We start from the raw sequence: 16,897 nt of genomic DNA on the forward strand, positions 1-16,897 counted from the left end.
CAACACCCTCTTCTCCTCGCCTCCGCTCCTCTGGTCCTAACTGTACTCTTAATCTCCGTCATCCGCTGCCTCGGTCTGACATGGCACCCAACAACTGGCATCCAGTTAGCTGGAGTCATGCAACTTCACGCAGACACTCCCCTCCTGCTCGTTTTAACTCTTTTAGCTTAGCCATCACGCAAAGTTAGCCGCACAGGTGCTAATCGGACTTATTAAAAGTGGCTGTTCTGGATAAGGGATCACGCAGAGGCAAAGACCGCAACCACTGCCCTGACGATGGGGGATGTTGTGGCGTGTTGCCGCCCAGGGCCAGTCGGGGGTGTGAACATGCCCAAAGTGCGGAAGCTACTGATAGTAAGCGATGCAATTGGTTGTTGGCTGTCAGCCGGAGGCGAGTTTCCCGAGTTAGTCAACCCAAGAGTGTACCTTTCTCTTATTCTCTCCACAGGATGTAAGTCGTTGGAGTAGTAAAGACAATTTGTTTGTCATGTTTATTTCCTCTTTTAACCTAATCACTCAGCCTCTGCAAGCTTTCTTGTCATCGTCACCTGCAGCAACCGCATCGGAAATCTTTTAATGATCAGTGGCTAAAATAATTTTGGGTGGAAGTAAAGAAATTTGGTTTCTGAATGCAGTTTGGCTGGCCTCTTTCTCTTTCCTCAGCTAAGATTTCTGTTTCAGATTGAGATTTTCCTCCGATATTTGAATGTGCAGTGTGTTCAATGAATCAGTCCACATCCTTCCTGTGGTTGGAACAATCTGTTCTTTTTTATTTTTATTTTCTTTTGACTTCAAATCACTGACCAAACACATGGCATAAAACCAGAAGCCTTGCTTTCTTAATAATTTCATTGTAAGTTGCTTTCATAAACAGAAACATTTATAATAAAAAAAAAAAAAAAAAGTTCCTCTCTGACACTCACTACAGCAGTTCTTATTTTTGTCCACCAGGGGGACTGCATGAATTTATTTGATAAATCTTGATCCCCAGTCAGAGCTTTTACTTGACAATTAGCTGTAGTTTTGAGAAGAGATGCTTTGAACTCAGGGTACTAAAAGCAGAAATACAGACCCATTTCGGCTTCCATAAGACAGTATGATGCATTCCATTATGTTAGAGGTGTCTCATGGATGAGATATTCCCAGAGGAAAGGAGACAGGAAGAAACTTTACTGCTTACTTTTTTGAAGGGACCATTAATCCCCTGCAGGTTGCATGACTAGTTGAGGGTGGAGCCTGTTGTACACTGTGTATCTGTGCACTAAATGCAAATAAAACCCAAGGTTTGTGTGCGTAAGGGTGTCATTAAGAGCTCAGTAAAATATATGTTAGAATGCATGACACCTGTGAGGCCTTCAAGCTGATCAAGTGATTTTACCATTGAGAAATTCTCTTTTTTGAAAACCCACCATGATTACAGAATATATTTGGAAACATGAAACAAAAATCATCATCACAATATATTTTGAGTCCCTGGATGAAGCTCTACATCTCATCTCATTTTAAAATACATGACCACAGTTGTTTTTTCCTTTCAAATCATCACAGTTCTTCCTCATTAATCTTCATTTGCACAGGAAACGCATGTAACCAAGTCATTTTACGACATGCCGCTATTGTTACGCATGCCAAGTCACTGAAATTAAGCACTTTTTTTTTCTCAATTTTAGGCCACTCTATTTATATTTTAGGATTTCTTTTAGCATAAGGCAAAAGCCAGTGTGTGTGCAGGTGTGTGTGTATCTGTGTGCATATACTTGTGTGTGTGTGTGTGTGTGTGCGTGTATGCACGTGTGCGTATGTGTGTGTGTGTGTGTTTGTGTGCTGACAGTCAGCAGGCTGTAATTCCCTCCTCTTCCATGTTAGGTCTCTGGCCTCACTGTAATTGCTGAGCTTGTTAAATATTTACCCTAAGGATTAACAATCCCTCCTCCTTTGTCTTTCAGCCCGATTGCCTTTATATCTCCTTGTGTGTGGATACATATACACACATACGTATATTGCACACACACACACATATATATATTTACATATACGTGTGTGTGTGTGTGTGTGTGTGTGTGTGTGTGTGTGTGCGTGCACTGTTGGCAGATTGTATTTCACAGTTTTTTTAAGTCCTTATTTCCAACTGATATTTGCTTTGTCTTGGAAATTAAATCTTTTAATGGCCTACTTTTGGTAAAAAGGGGATCGGTCAATTAAAATCTTCAGGGGAATGATCCCCTTTAAATGAGCAATGTTTTTCTGCTGATATGCTGCATTCCACCGACATAAAAACAGTTGTGCTCTCAAGAAGGCGCCATCACTTCAACTACAAATGTTTATCAAGTCTGCAACTTTTCTTTTCTTTTCTTTTCTTTTCTTTTCTTTTCTTTTCTTTTCTTTTCTTTTCTTTTCTTTTCTTTTTCCCATTTCTTTTCATTTCTTTTGCATTCTGTTCTTCTCTTCTATTTTTTTCTCCACCCCATATTAATTCATACTGGCTCCCACAACAAGGAGACAGGGCGTGTGATGAGTATTATGCGGGAGATTTAGAGCATCAGTCTGGAGATCACATAATGAAGAACAGACCCTGTTTCTTAATGCCTGTCTTCCAATACATATATAGTTTAGTAATAATTCACACTAATGCATTCCCTCATCTGCTATTTATCTCCGTAAAGCTAAAGCAAAGTTGGCGTTCCTTTTCCCTGGCTTGTTTGCTGATGTTGTGTTCTCATCTGGGTATGCTGAAGTGGAGCATGTGGTCGGAGCCGTATGTTGTTTTTTTTTTTTTTTTTGTGTGTGTGTTAGAGGCGCATTCATTTTCACTCGGCGTGTTTGACTTCGATTCGAGGGGGAAAAAAAGAAAAGTCAAATCTTTTGATTGGGGCAAATCATGCAGTCAAGTTGTTATTTGGTGAGGATTTTCTGGATTATTATGAGAGCGTCAATCACTGTCTGTGATGATATCCTGTGATGACTGCTAAAAGAAAATTAAAACCTTTTCTAATAATCCATGAACGTCTCTACTTGTGTTTCTCTTTCCTCTGCGCATTTCAGAACAAATTATAAACGTTCCGCCCGGTCAACAGGCTGATCTTTCTCTGCTTGTTAGGTAGTATCTCTCTTAATGTTATTTGCATTCCGTATTGGGTTATTAAACTCTGTCACCACGGTTACACTGTTATTTCAAAATCCAGAGTACACATCTGTTTAACAAGGGGTCTGTATTTTGCCAATAAAAGTGACTCTCGCTTGGCTTAAGGCACCACTATTTTCCTCTATTTTACCCCACTGATGTATCTCTTTATGAGATTTCTGGTTGACGGAGCAACAGTTGAGTCAAGTGTTCCTGTTTTGGCAGTAGCTTTTTAATTCAGTATGTTCTTTGTATCAAGTGACATGAGTGGGTCTACCCAGCGATGGCCTCCAAATCTGACCGCACGGTTTTGAAAAATTCTTTTGAAATTGAACGAGTAGCGTGGACAGTGTGCACAGTATATGTTGGTTATTTAGACGCGTGAACTCTGTTGTTGCCAGGAGATGACCCCCTTTTTGTTATTTTCCCATTTCTCTTGTTTGATGCACTAGAAATGTTGAGCAGTGAGTAGAGGACTCTGTCTTTCTGAAATGTACTTGTTTCATCTTAACGAAAACTACTGGCAACAGCTGTTTTATCATGTTCTTAGGCATGTGGCCAATGTGTGAAAATAGCATTACTTTGCAGCTGATACTGTTTAAGAGTAAAAAGATTATGCTAATAGCAGATATGTCATCTATATTTAGCATTTCCGCTGTCACAATTATGCTAAATTCTTTTTCTTTCATGTTTATTCAGTAAAATTGATCATTTTCTTGATTTATTAATTCATCAAACATGATTTTTACTTGTGGAAAATGAAATGTGTTCATCGCTGGGTTCATCATGATCTTTTCGACAGACTTTAAATTTAGGCCTTTTTTGTTCTCCTCCTTATCAGTGTAAATAGGAATTCGGAAAAATGTCTTATTCTAATAATTTGACACTGGATTTTTTTTTTTGAAACCTCACCGTCAGAATATGCCAGTATTTTTGGAGAAAATGATATGCATTTGAAACTTAAAAACTGAACTTTGCTCCTACAGTCACTCAAATATGCCAGCTGTGTGTCAGTTTGGTACCCAAAAATATTAGCAAACAATAAACATTTCAAACATTAAAAACATCTTCATATCATTCTGAAAACTGTTTGAATTTATTCACATTTCTGTGATATCCTAAGCGCACACACATTGTGTGTGTGTCACGGACAAGCAAATACATAGATATACTATAGCCAGCGGGGGTGAACCGTGGACTGTGCATTTGTGTTGCTGTTCTGCAATGTGTGTTGTCTGACTAAATGCGTTGCAAGCCATGATAAAAGAGGAAGAGAAAGGCCACAGCCCATCAGACTCACGCCAGGCTAACGCCACTTGTGACGTCGTCCAGCAGACAGGGAGCTTTTTTTTCTCTAAAATAACCCATTGTTGCACAATAGAGAGGGAGAATGGAGTAATAAAAGAAGAATAAAACAAAACATGTCTTTAGCCACCGATAAACACATTTAAAGGGTGTTACCCCTGTCCTTATCTTTCTTGATTTCATTGTTTTCTTGTCTAAACTATATCCAATCAAGGCAATCAAGCTGTGGCCATTAGATTTTCCCCAAAGAGGAAGCACATGCAATGCGTGGCAGCAGTTTCTGATCATAAGGGTGAAAATGTAAATCAGGTCACATTATAGATGAACTCTGTGTTCAGTAAACTTCCAACGACCCCAGACTTTTTTTCTCCTTCCACTATTCTGCAACCCAAAGGCAGACAGGGCTGTCAGCGAGGGCCAAAACAAATCAGTGAGCTACTAGGACGAAAAGTGAACTGAAAAGGTTGAATACAAAGGTCAAGATCTGGTTGTTGTTGAGTTTTTGAAAGTATTTCCTTGTGAATTACACCCCACAGCCCACAAATTGCCAAATTCATATTGATATATTTTAACAGCCGCTTGTTCATGTTGTCTTAAACATGTCTATGAATGTTGAGAATTGTGTGTGTGTAACTGTATGGTGCATATCTGCTTTGGCAACATTGTCAGCAAGTTGTTTTCACCACAGCTTTGACACCAGAAACCTCTTGTTGAAATTATACTAACATTTCACAACTGAATGTCTGTTTTTACATGTTAATATAACCTTCCCTTCCTCTGCTTAATTTTGAAGAGCTGGGCTTCAGGATCGTACAGCTGCAAAAGACGAATAGGGGAACGTGATGTGGATTTTCGTGCATTTATTAGGAAACCTAGTTGTGGGAAGAACCAGGCATAACGCAAATCTTTCTACTGTCCAAACCATGGAATTGCAAGCTTTTCGTCACCGAATGAGGCCAAAACAAATTTTCTGTGTAGAATTTCACTGAGCAACTGTGAAGTGAATGTATTTGCGTGAGTTTCATTTTATAAAAGTGACCTTTTTTGATGATTGTATTTGAATTGCTTTGGCCAAACGGTATTATGAAGCTGAAAAGAGCCATGAGAAGAAATTATTTCAGTATTTCAGTGGTATAACGTTCTTCTATGGACCTACAACGTGCCAAGCAAATCGGGATATCAAATGCTGTTCTGCTTTGTGCGCCACTAAGAGGCTTTTCATAGAAAATGAATAGTGGTCCCACCTTTGACTTTTCAAGCTGTTCTATTTTGCATTCAGGGTTGATGTTGGTTGGATGATGAGGTTGAAGCCTTGCTTGAAGTTTAGCAGAACAAAAACAACAAAACGCATTTCAGACTTTTGAAAAGGTGACAATTGAGTGAACTGTCCAGAGGATGCAGGGCATGACACATGCTTTAAATCTGGTCACTGAACATGGTTGAAGATATCAGGTTCATGACGTCACAGTTCATGGAGCCTTATTTAAGAAGATAAAAATTGATAATGTTTGATGTAAAACAAGAGAATGTCATGGAACGTTTGTTGTTTTGTTGCTCGATTGACATGATTTGAAGGGGGTAGATGCATCAGGGAACGTCTCAATACCAGCGTGAGCTCCTTAATTAATGTTATTCTATCTGCACATGAAGAGTTTAACATAAGCGATACTTTTTTATTACCCCCCTCTGCTTCGATAAGAAAGTGACAATGGAGTTTTGAGAAGTTTAAATTCATGGTGAACTTCCTTGTCTATATAGTGAACGCAAGTCCTATATTTCCAGAGGATTTTATTTTTTTCACAGGACTCTCCGGGTTCACCCGTAGCACTATCATACGCTCCTCGGGTTTGGACGATATGCTCAGAACTTGTCTGCACAGCTCATTAACTCATTTGTTACATCTGTCTATGTCTTTTCTGGAGTGAACACTCAAACGCACTGAAGGTCAAAACCTTTGCCCTTTTTAGCCCCCCCGCTGTTTGACCAGATCACAGTGTTCGGGGGACAACAATATAGGAATCGATGTGTCTCTGGCAATAACTATCAATTTGGTGAGCTTTGGAAAAAAAAACCCAAATGTATGAAAAGGGATGTTGTGATGCCTTCAATGTGCCAGATGATTGTACATTTGAGTACACCAGGAAGAATCAAACATAACTGTTAAATGTCATATGTCAAAACAACCCTGGAGACATAGAGAAGAGGGCTGGCCAGAAGTGGTGTTCTAGTGTTGGTGGCACGAAAACCACTAGCTTCCCCCAAAGCTGTTACATTGCATTTTGAATGGCACATTCATCTCTAAACATACAGAAGTTCCCTCTCACAGTAAAGACACCTCCAACCAGCGTGTCACATTCTCACGCTTTCTTCTTAGAGTTCATTAGATAGTCTGATGTCTGACTTACATCTGGTGGTCGCTAAAGCTTTATAGGTGTATTGATTTAGAGCATCCAGGCAGATAATGGTTTTCAACATCCCAGTCTGTGTGTGCTGCTGAAGCAGAGAAAATTTGCTCTTGTGCATGATTATCATCTTCAAATGGGATTAGCAATTCAGCCTGTCACCTTGTTTCTGTCTATCTCAGTTTCTCTTTTGTCATTAACTTTATCTTTTTAACTTATGTCTTGTTTCTTTGGTTCTTTATTTCTTTGAACACAACTAACACTTCAGTCTCTCTCCTCCTTGGCCCCGTCTTTCTCTCTATGGGGTTCTGCCCTTCTGTTTGTTTCACTGACCTCCTTCTTTAAAAGAAAATCACCTTCCATCTCCATGTGCTTCATGAAGAGTGCGTGATCAGGCTAAATGCCAATGCTCAGGCTTTTCTCTTTCCTCTTTCCTCCTCATGCAATGTCTGTCAGTACTGCAAATACTATATACAAAAGTAGATGTATGGCTGCTTAATACATCTCCAGTGTAAATGTTAATATGTTCTCACTGTTATGATGACCCTGTGCCAAGTCTCAAGGTCTTATTATTAATTTCCTTTATTTTGGCATGTGAAAACTCTCTTCATTTGGCAAAGACAGAAATGGTTTTAGATGCCACACGAAAGGGACATATCTTAGCTTCTACCTTTAGAATTGATTTGCATTGTCAATTTCCAATCAAAGAGGAAAAAAAAGATCAAATACATTACATACAACTGTCATACACAAGTTTTTTTTTTCTATCAGGGCGAACCCCAACAGAAAACAGTAAGATCATCGAAGTGACTATAATAAGCAGGTTTAAAGTAGGCACTAAATGGCGAGTTTTTATTCCCTGTTGGGAGCTGTTGTGAAAAATAATGCCGGTATTAGTCGCACACATATTTGAAATTAGACACAGGCACGGTGGTGAACATGTAGTTAATACCCACCCAATGATTCCACACTAAATTGCGCATAAGTTGCAGGTCGGCTCGCTCTTTCAGCCTTTTGCATGTGCCCCTTTCGGTAGCAATCAGCCAAACAATAGCTGTTAACCAGTGCGACAGCCCAGCCATGCTAATCCCTTGTATGTGTCGAGAACTATGAATGAAAAGGCCGCCGTGTGCGTTTAGGGTCCTCACAGTTAACTCATTAGTTGATTGATTCAAAGGCATGACACTTGCTTTGTCCCGCTCTGGCCTCTCGTGCCACAGACACTGAACTCGCTTGAGTGGAGTTGGACTCTTTTGGCTTGGGGGCCAACAAAGCTCCCAGGATCACAAAAGGCCATAAGTGAATTACTCAAATCAGTGCCAAGGGGGTCCCCGTGAGATGCTAACTGTAACAGCTAGTGGCGGCTGTGCAGCAATGGGAGGGGTGTTCGTTTGCAAGAGCGTTGTACTTGTCTGTGTGTGTGCATGAGTGTGTGTGTTTGTGTGTGTGTGTGTGTGTGTGTGCAAACAGACGGGTAGAGTGTGTGTTTGAGATTGAGTGAGTGTGAATACACAAACAGAACTCATGCAGAGGGAGCAGAAGCCTTTGTTGGCCCAACACTATTGTTGGAAGCTGTCTTGTGTAATTACTGTCACAGCTACCGCCTAGCGCGCTGCTCTGCCTGAGTTAGGAAAGCGCAGAGGGACAGGGAGTAAAGCATCCAGCACACTGAAGCCCCTGGAGTTTAGGTTGATGATTAAATTATGGAAGCCCTTTAAGCACGCAGCGATGCTACAGACACGCTGATCAATCCCAGATGTTGCTGTATTTGCAGTAATGTCATGGCATTTGATTGAAATGCATTCAAGTAATCATGTAATTGCTTGTGTGCAATGCTTACTTAACCTGCACTGGCTGTGTCTGAATGTTATTGGAGGACAAAGATTTCTGTCAGAAACAGTTTCTTCTGAGGTGGCATCCGTGTCGCTACCAGGATAAATCATTGCTGTATTGTCTTCTGCACTGTACACGGATTCACACTTACAAAATACACCATGGGCCTCAACTACCTCATATGCGGATTGATTTTTTGTATCATGGTTTCTTTAGACTATCTTATCTGATAAGAAATGTTTCTCTTAAACAAATAAAGCCTTTTCAGTTAATGCACATTACATAATGGGCCATGTAAGTTATAAATGTATTACCTGACCACAGTCTGGATAGTCAGGGAAACTAAGGGTTGATGCATTATTGCTGGTGCCAAACTTAAAATTTGTGTGTCCGTCATTTTTCCCTCAGGCATCTTTTGCCCAAAGAATGGCTTTGAGAAGTTAGGCGCAATAAACATTCATTGCATTCCTTTGTCCTTATAATATTTTAAAATCCTAAAGTGTTGGATTGAATTATTGAATTATTTTGTTGCCATTCTACTCGTCAAGAGCACAATCGAATGTGGTCTTGTGTTCTTGAGCTATGGATTAATAGAACGTAGAATTTCATTAACCCCCCGCCCCCTTTTTATTTCATGTTTTCACAGAAATTAATTTACGCTCAAGTTTTGACGCTGATTCGCACATCCACGTTACGAGCTCGGTGCGCTTCCGTGAGCCATGATGCAAATGAGGTTGTGATTTGTGCTGCAGACTTACAACACAGATTAAACCCCCTTGTTGTGTGGCAAATGTTTTCAGAAACATACTTTAGTCTGTCGTGGATTTGTAAAATGGGAAAAATAGGTCCAAACAAATGTGTCCTCAATGGATTTTTGAAATCTATTATTGTGAGTGGTAGCTCGGGTGGTGATATCAAACTCTTATCTGCTATTATTATTTCACCCGGGTTTTCCTAAACAGAAGCTGAGAGTACGTCTCATCTGGAGTTTATGTGGATATTTAAATTCTTTCCTTTCATTATCCAAAATACAACCATTTCGTCTTTTGTTGATTATTTCACACTGACCACGTGTGTTCAGCCCCTCCACACAACAAACAAATGGAATTCGCTGGTCTACATAAAAACACGCAATATGTCTTTCATATTTTCTACAACCCAAAACCACATGTTGAAAACCTATTTGATAACTTATTAAGCTTTGGAAAAGCCATTATATAATTTGCTGTGGCAAGTAGGCAACCCTCTGAGTTTAGGGAAAGTTTTGTGACTGTTTATGGTGGGATCAGTGTAGTTAAAGAAAAACGGATTCATTTGAAACAGTGCTGGAATGCAGCAGAACAAAAGACAGGGTTTCTTTGAAATATGGTTTCGATCAGAGAGCCAGGCCTTGATTAGAATTCAGTTTGTTCAATTTGTAACTTTGAAGAACATACATTCAACTAAGCAAACCAAAAGTAGCTGTGGTCTTTGTAATGAGAAAGTCTCATTATCATTCTTGTTGGTGCCTCTCCATCATCCTGTTTGCATGGATTAGACGGGCAACAAAGAACTGATTGATGACATGACATAGATTCCCTCCTCTGAACCGAACCTTGGCCGTCATCCTGAAATGGCCCCGTGTTTCCTGCCAGCAAACACCCAAGACCTATTAGCTTCAGCACAACCAATTTAACATGGCCACCCGCATAAAAAGCTCAGCGGTGTCAGTAATGCGATCTGTTGATGGCTAAACCGAGCGAATGGAGAAGCTATTCACAGAGGCTGATGAATGAACTTGGTGACATTGCTGCTCTGGCACGAAACGGGGTGAGGTCTCACCATGACAAACCTCAGAGCAACATAAGCGAACACAAAACAATGATGTGAAAAGATGTAATCAGAAGAAAGTGATCACTGTAAATGGCTGCAGCGGCATGGCGACTGGATGAACGGAAAGAAACAGAAGCGACGGCGTGCGATAGTAGTTGAGGAAAAAAAACAAAAAAAGAAAATGTTGACTGACGTGACATGAGCCTGGCATGTAGCCCTTGTTATTAGGTTTTGTCTTCACGCTGACAATCTGGGCGTACTGGACATAAGACTGTTTGTTTTGTCTGTCACCTTCATTCATCTTAATTGAAGCATGCCTCGATGTGCAGCAACGACCAGGCCCGGGCCCTGCTGTTGTTCCCGAATGTAAATCGATATGTTTCCATGCGGTTGGAAAGATCACTAACCAAAGGTGGCATCTGACCCGATACAGCTCGATCTACTAACTACCATCAGCCAGATGAGGTCCCCTTTCATCAGTATTTGATATGGGAAAACAAGAGAACATAACTTGCCTGAGTAAAAATAGTTCCTCAGATCATAGCATGTTAAGTGAAAATAATTCAAAATAGCTTTGGAGAGTTAGCCAGTCAGTATAAAACTCTGCATCCAGATTACTGACAATTTATTGATTTGTTGAATAGGAAAGCAGCAAGCAAAAAAAAAAAAAAAAAAAAAAAATCCAACCACTTCAAATTAAAAAAGAACTGAAAATGTTACGCAAGAGGATGTTTAAGGTTTGTTCTGAGTAATTTATCAGTTGGCAGGGGGCTTTTTTGCACTCTGGCCGCCCAGATCAGCCTGAACTCTCTCTGAACTGAATTCCTGCTCTCTGACAAATTATGATCGAATGAGTGAGCTTGACAAAATATTTTAGAGTGGCAAGAGGGCACGCCGGGGACAGTAAAGGCGACCTTTGCGCATCACTGACACACACCTTCGACGTAGGTGTTGCAAAAGTACAAGAAGCCGGCCGTCCGCTAGCTGCGGCGGGACCCGATGGCTACCGGGGGTCTCTTTGAAGAGGAACGGCTCTTTCGGAGCGAGTGCCTGACGCAGGCCGGCCAGGTATACCGGCAGCCAGGATGGAGAGTGTTTATTTAGAGGGAGAGTTGCGTGACTTGCACTCGAGTTGGTCCTACTATCCCCAGGCATTATTCGTTTTCCAGGAGAAATGAAGGCCTAGCTTTAGTGTTCAACAGTGCTGAACAGGCCACTGATGTTTGGTTGGATTTGCTTGGGATGTTTCTCTCTTTGTTTTAAATGTAATTAACAATATTTTCCTGAAAATCGCTGGAAAGCAAAACTACAGTTTTTCCCCTACTGTGTGTGTATATGTGTGTGGTGTGTGTGTGTGTGTGTGTGTGTGTCTGCTGTGGATGGCACTGGAGCATTACAACAAATCACTATCGCTCAAGGGGAGTACATGGTGAAAACTCTCTGGGGATTTGAGAGTGGCTTGAACCGTTTATTCATCAGGGAAAGAAAAAAAAGCAAATCATGATTGGGATATTGTGTGAATAACCAAAGGAAAATTGTTATACCACAATCAGTCATATTTTAATCAATATAACTGACTATTAAACTACAGAAATAACTGCTGTTTATCCATTTGGACACAGTTTATATAAGACAATTCATACATAATTTCCTAGATAATTAACAAAAAGCTGAACTGATCTCATAATCACAGACCTCTGTGTAAATCAGCGAGACAAACCACCGTTTTCAGAGATGAAGATGACAATGTGTTGTTAGAAAAAAATACCTTTACATGTCCTACATGCATCAAAAATCTGCCAGGAAGGATTGTGGCTGAGCCCTTGTCAGTCACTAGGATGTTCTATTGTTTATGTGACCTTATTAGAGATGGAGCCACAGGCACCAAACCTCTGGACTATTTAGGGACAAGAGGTAACCTAATGACTTTTTCTTTAGGCACAATGACATGACCTCTGATGGATGGCACATGACTGCAACTAAGTGACTCAAGTCCCATCAGTTTGTTTAAGGCAGAAGCTCAATGCTTCTCATATAGCTCGCCGCATCTGCACAGAGGTTTTTTACATTCTATTTTTAAGTCGCATTAGAAGCTCCACGATTTTATCTAAGCGGAATTGGAAAAAGAAAATGAAAGGAGAAGCATGTAAAGGGTGAAAATGATAGAGAGGGCTGATGAGAGGTGTCAAGCTCTTTTTGTCTACAAGGATCATGTTTAAATTGGCATGTGCAGAGAGCTGTTGCCAGCTTCACCAACAGCTTCACACACACTCTATCTCTATCTCTCTCTTTCTCTCTCTCTCCCCCACACACACACACACACACACACACACAAGCCCTCCCCTAGTCTAACTTTGCGTGCGGAGCAGGGAAATTATCCATGCTAATATGCCAGGGTTTGTTTTCATCATCAAATTGCAAATGTTTTAAATATGCAACACACACATACTGGCACATACTTGACAGTATAATCCTTGTTTTCTTATATTGTCATCATTCAAATACCAAACTGGAAATGCCTTTCCGTACTTATTTTTCTAACTGAACTCCCATTATTGTCTAATCATAGTGTATGTTTTGATGATTTTTTTGATCTTGACCTTTAATGGGTTCCAGGTTTTCCTCGACTCTGTCTCCAGGGTAACACATTGCAAGGGCTTCTTTGGGATGACAATTAGGTTTGGTGCATTGAAAATGAGGAAAAATGACTGAGATCTAACTGCATTTTTATATATTGGCTGTATCTATAAAGATCAAGAAGCATACAGTTTAAATCAATAGCTGGGGTAAAATAGATCCATGTGAACAAATACAGTAATAGGTAATTATTAATCTACACCGCCTGAAACTAAGCAGAAACATTTTTCAGACTTAAGGAAACGCTCACTAGAGGCATGAGCCTGTTACACAATTCTTTCTGAAAGGTTTATTTATAACTCTCAAAAACATTATCTCAACGCTGGCACATGTATCTTTCTCTGAATAAAAAGCACAACCTCAAAACAGAGTTTTTGTTGTCGTAAAAACAGGTTTGTAGATTTTTGACAAATTAAACCTTGTTTTGTTGCTAGTTGGATCCTGGGAAAGAGGTAACCTCTCTGTAACTTCTGCAAAGATGCTCAAGAAACTGCCTGCAAAGCCCTGGACAACCTTTGAGATGTGGCAACAGTGTCCAAGCTGAAGCACATCCACAGCCGCCATCTGCATAATTTTGTACTACTTGGACTGAATTCAATATTTGTCAGCTACTTCGAAACCTGTTTCGAAATGCAACCTGTTGTGATAAATCTTCTCTGTCGTGATGAGTCTTTTTCTATTGACTGACATAATGTTCAACTTTGCTGCATGTTGTGTAATAGTCATAGTCAAACGTCTTAATTTTTCTGAGGAAAAGGGATGGCAGATCTTGGCTTTTCCATATGAATAACCAGGTTTTGGACGAGGGAATGAATAATCTTGTTGAGCAAGGGTTAAGCAGTCGAGTCAACGGAGTCAGTTGCTCCAGACGAGCGATCTATTCAGCATATTCCGTGCACTTTTCCATTACATCCTGCAAAACTGTCACATCTTACGTGGGGCAAACGACGATCTTTTTCCTGCACAGCCAACCTTGCAGTTGCACTCCTGTCACCTAAAAGCAGTGGAAAATTGTTCTCAACAAAGGGAATATCTTTAATCATAGTGTTAAGCTCAAATAAGGAAGTAAGTAAAAAAAAAACATTATAACTCTGTGAACAGTGTGAATATTTATGAAAAGGTATGGCAATGTCATCTTTGAAATGGTTAACACAAAAATTTAAGTAGTGATTGGTCAAAGTACTGTATAAGACATATGAGGCTGAACAGCAGTTTTGGTAGAATCTTTCATCATGACTCATGAGCAACTAGTTTCTCAAAGAAAGAGAAAGACAGAGAGAGAGAGAGCGAGAGAGAGAGAGAATGGGTGAGGGTAACATAGTTGTGGCAGTTTAAAGTTGCATCGGGGCCTATTTCCCAGATACAGTAAGTGCAGGCTGTCTGCATGTCTACTGGCCTCTCGCCACTCAAAGGCCACATTCATGGAGGCGCTGCCGCCCTCACAGAGGGCAATTGGATCCACCGGATACCCTTCCCTTCTCACGCAATGTTGTGTAAACCCGGGGAAAATGACCTCAATATGTCCTAAACGAGTTAAGGATGAAGATGCCGCGCCCGCTCACATGTCTCAGGCATGATAATGTGGTGATAGTTTTATAAATACCCGCTCTCATGCACTCGCGCACACACACACACGCGCGTGCGCGCGCGCTGCAGCGGCAAATACCGATTGTCCTGTGTCTGTCAGTTTGCTGTTGGATCTCTTTAAAGGCTGAGAGATCATCTGTACCATCTGTTCGTATTCAAATCTGTTGTGTTGTGTGTTTGGCATAAACAAAAGAGCAATCTATAGAAAACAAGTCGTGACAACAAAGAGCTCGACTCAGCAGTGAGTCAAAAGAAAGTCATCGCTTTATACCAAGAAGGAGAGAAGGAAGTCAGAAGTCACTTGTTTTCTGGTGCTGCTTTAAATATTAGATTTCTTCCTGCATTATACTTCAGTTCACGTACATGAAAAGTCAACATCCATTTAAGAAGCATGGAGTCAAAATCCCTGAAAGAAAATACTACACTGCTTTTTTTTTTTTCACCTTTGCTCATTTTTTTTGCATATATTCTTTTTGTGTGACTTTCTGTATTGAGATCTGAGGGCAACTTTCTTTTTTTTTCTTTTTTGCATTGTTTTGCTGACTGTGAGCCTGTTAATTCCTCCAGCTAATCCTTCCTCTCTAGTGGTGCCACCACTCCTTTGCCTGGAGGCCTGGGCAACCTCAACCTGACTGCTTTCTGTTGTGGCTTAAGTCACCCCCCCCTTCCCACCCCCCGCCCCTTCTCAGGCTGTCTCTCTCACTCACATTTAATTCCTGTTATCCTCGGTGTTGTATTTCTTTCGTACGCCACCGTGTTACTCTCCGTCTCTTTCCCACGGCCAGTGAAAAAAGGCCAAATACATTACACGAAATGACATTAAATAAAATGGCATGGAACCTCTCTCGAAACCGAGCGTCCGTATGAGATCGGGTGCAAAAAAAACAGGAGACCCCTGCAATAAGGTCAACATGTCACGCAATCAGATTATGCTGTGTATAACTTTAACGCAGTGCCGTGTTACAAAGGAGTAGATGGGGGGTAGCAGAAGGAAGCGGGCAGGCATAAAATATAAGGACATAGGCCCTATTACATAATTCATGGGGCCGTCACAGTGCCAATTCTCCATTTGTCCGTCCCCGGATCAGCATCATTATTAAAATGTCAGATGGGCTAATTCATGTGGAAAAGTTGCCCTGATCGACAGAGCAAGAACTGCTCAGTATGCACACAATTCCTGCAAAAGATCATTTTACTGTTACAAAAATGCATTAATGTTGCTGCATGTATACAAGTTATAGAAAAAGAAAAAAAATCAGTTTTACTCTGTGCTTTTATTGTTTGTTTTTTTTTAAATTCAGCTGTTGAATTGGACAAATGGGTAGCTGCACAGACATTGAGGATTTCACACACCAATCACACACAAAAAAAAAAATTAAAAAAAAAAAGGAAGGCTGTCACTCCGTGGATATTAGCTCAACGGCTTGAGCGATTACTGAGATTTCAGCCCGTCTTAACAGCTAACTGATTCTCTTGTAACACCTCCCATGTTTAGTCAGCAGCTGGATGGATAGCAGAGACAAAACACCTGCCAAAAGCCTTCAAGGCAGAGCCTTTTCTCTTGGCAGGTCTCTCCCCCCTGCTACTTCAAGTCCCTCTCCTTCTCATGCAACCTCTGCTGGCCAAATTCTCAGTCAATTTCCAGGCCATATTGAGGTTGCTTAAGTGGCCTCGCCTCACTGTACTGGTGATGTCATGACAAAAAAAACAAACAAACAATAAAACTGATATTTGATTTGCTGGAAAATCTCATCCCGGTGATGGGATTATTGTACACTTTGTATTATAAATGAAGTCCCAGAGCACAGATAATATTTGAAATCAAGTAGCCACTCGTGCAATTATACCCTATATCTAGATATATTACGAATACTGTTCTCAGTCTCATAGGCTTTCATAATTTTTGTAACAGAACAAGCAGTGACACTTTTGGATCCCTAACCTACCAGCTGGTGTCCGGATTTCTGTGCATGTTGAAGCCATGCCATGATTGAAAATCCAGATAATATGATATGTGGGCTTTACCAAGCCCGTAACAAGATGTACATCCCAGACGCTTAGTGCATGGGTTTTAATATTGGGGGGGATCACTATAACTACTACTTAAAAATGACTTTTACTTAATTCCTTAAAAACCTTGTTTTGAATTTGGTTTGTGCTACCTTTCATTTTGTTGGAAAACAGGATGGAAGATGGCTGC

The 16,897-nt window shown here is 40.6% G+C and overlaps 1 protein-coding gene across 2 annotated transcripts in view; it reads left to right on the top strand.

Annotated features, from left to right (window-relative positions):
• Positions 1 to 16,897, top strand: part of LOC147232175 (uncharacterized) — a 70,491-nt gene that overhangs the window by 3,424 nt on the left and 50,170 nt on the right. The window lies entirely within an intron of this gene.

The sequence above is a fragment of the Fistularia commersonii genome, chromosome 8 (assembly GCF_037954325.1).
Source record: "Fistularia commersonii isolate RoL2024-O1a breed Wild chromosome 8, RoL_Fcom_v1.0, whole genome shotgun sequence".
Classification (NCBI taxonomy): domain Eukaryota; kingdom Metazoa; phylum Chordata; class Actinopteri; order Syngnathiformes; family Fistulariidae; genus Fistularia; species Fistularia commersonii.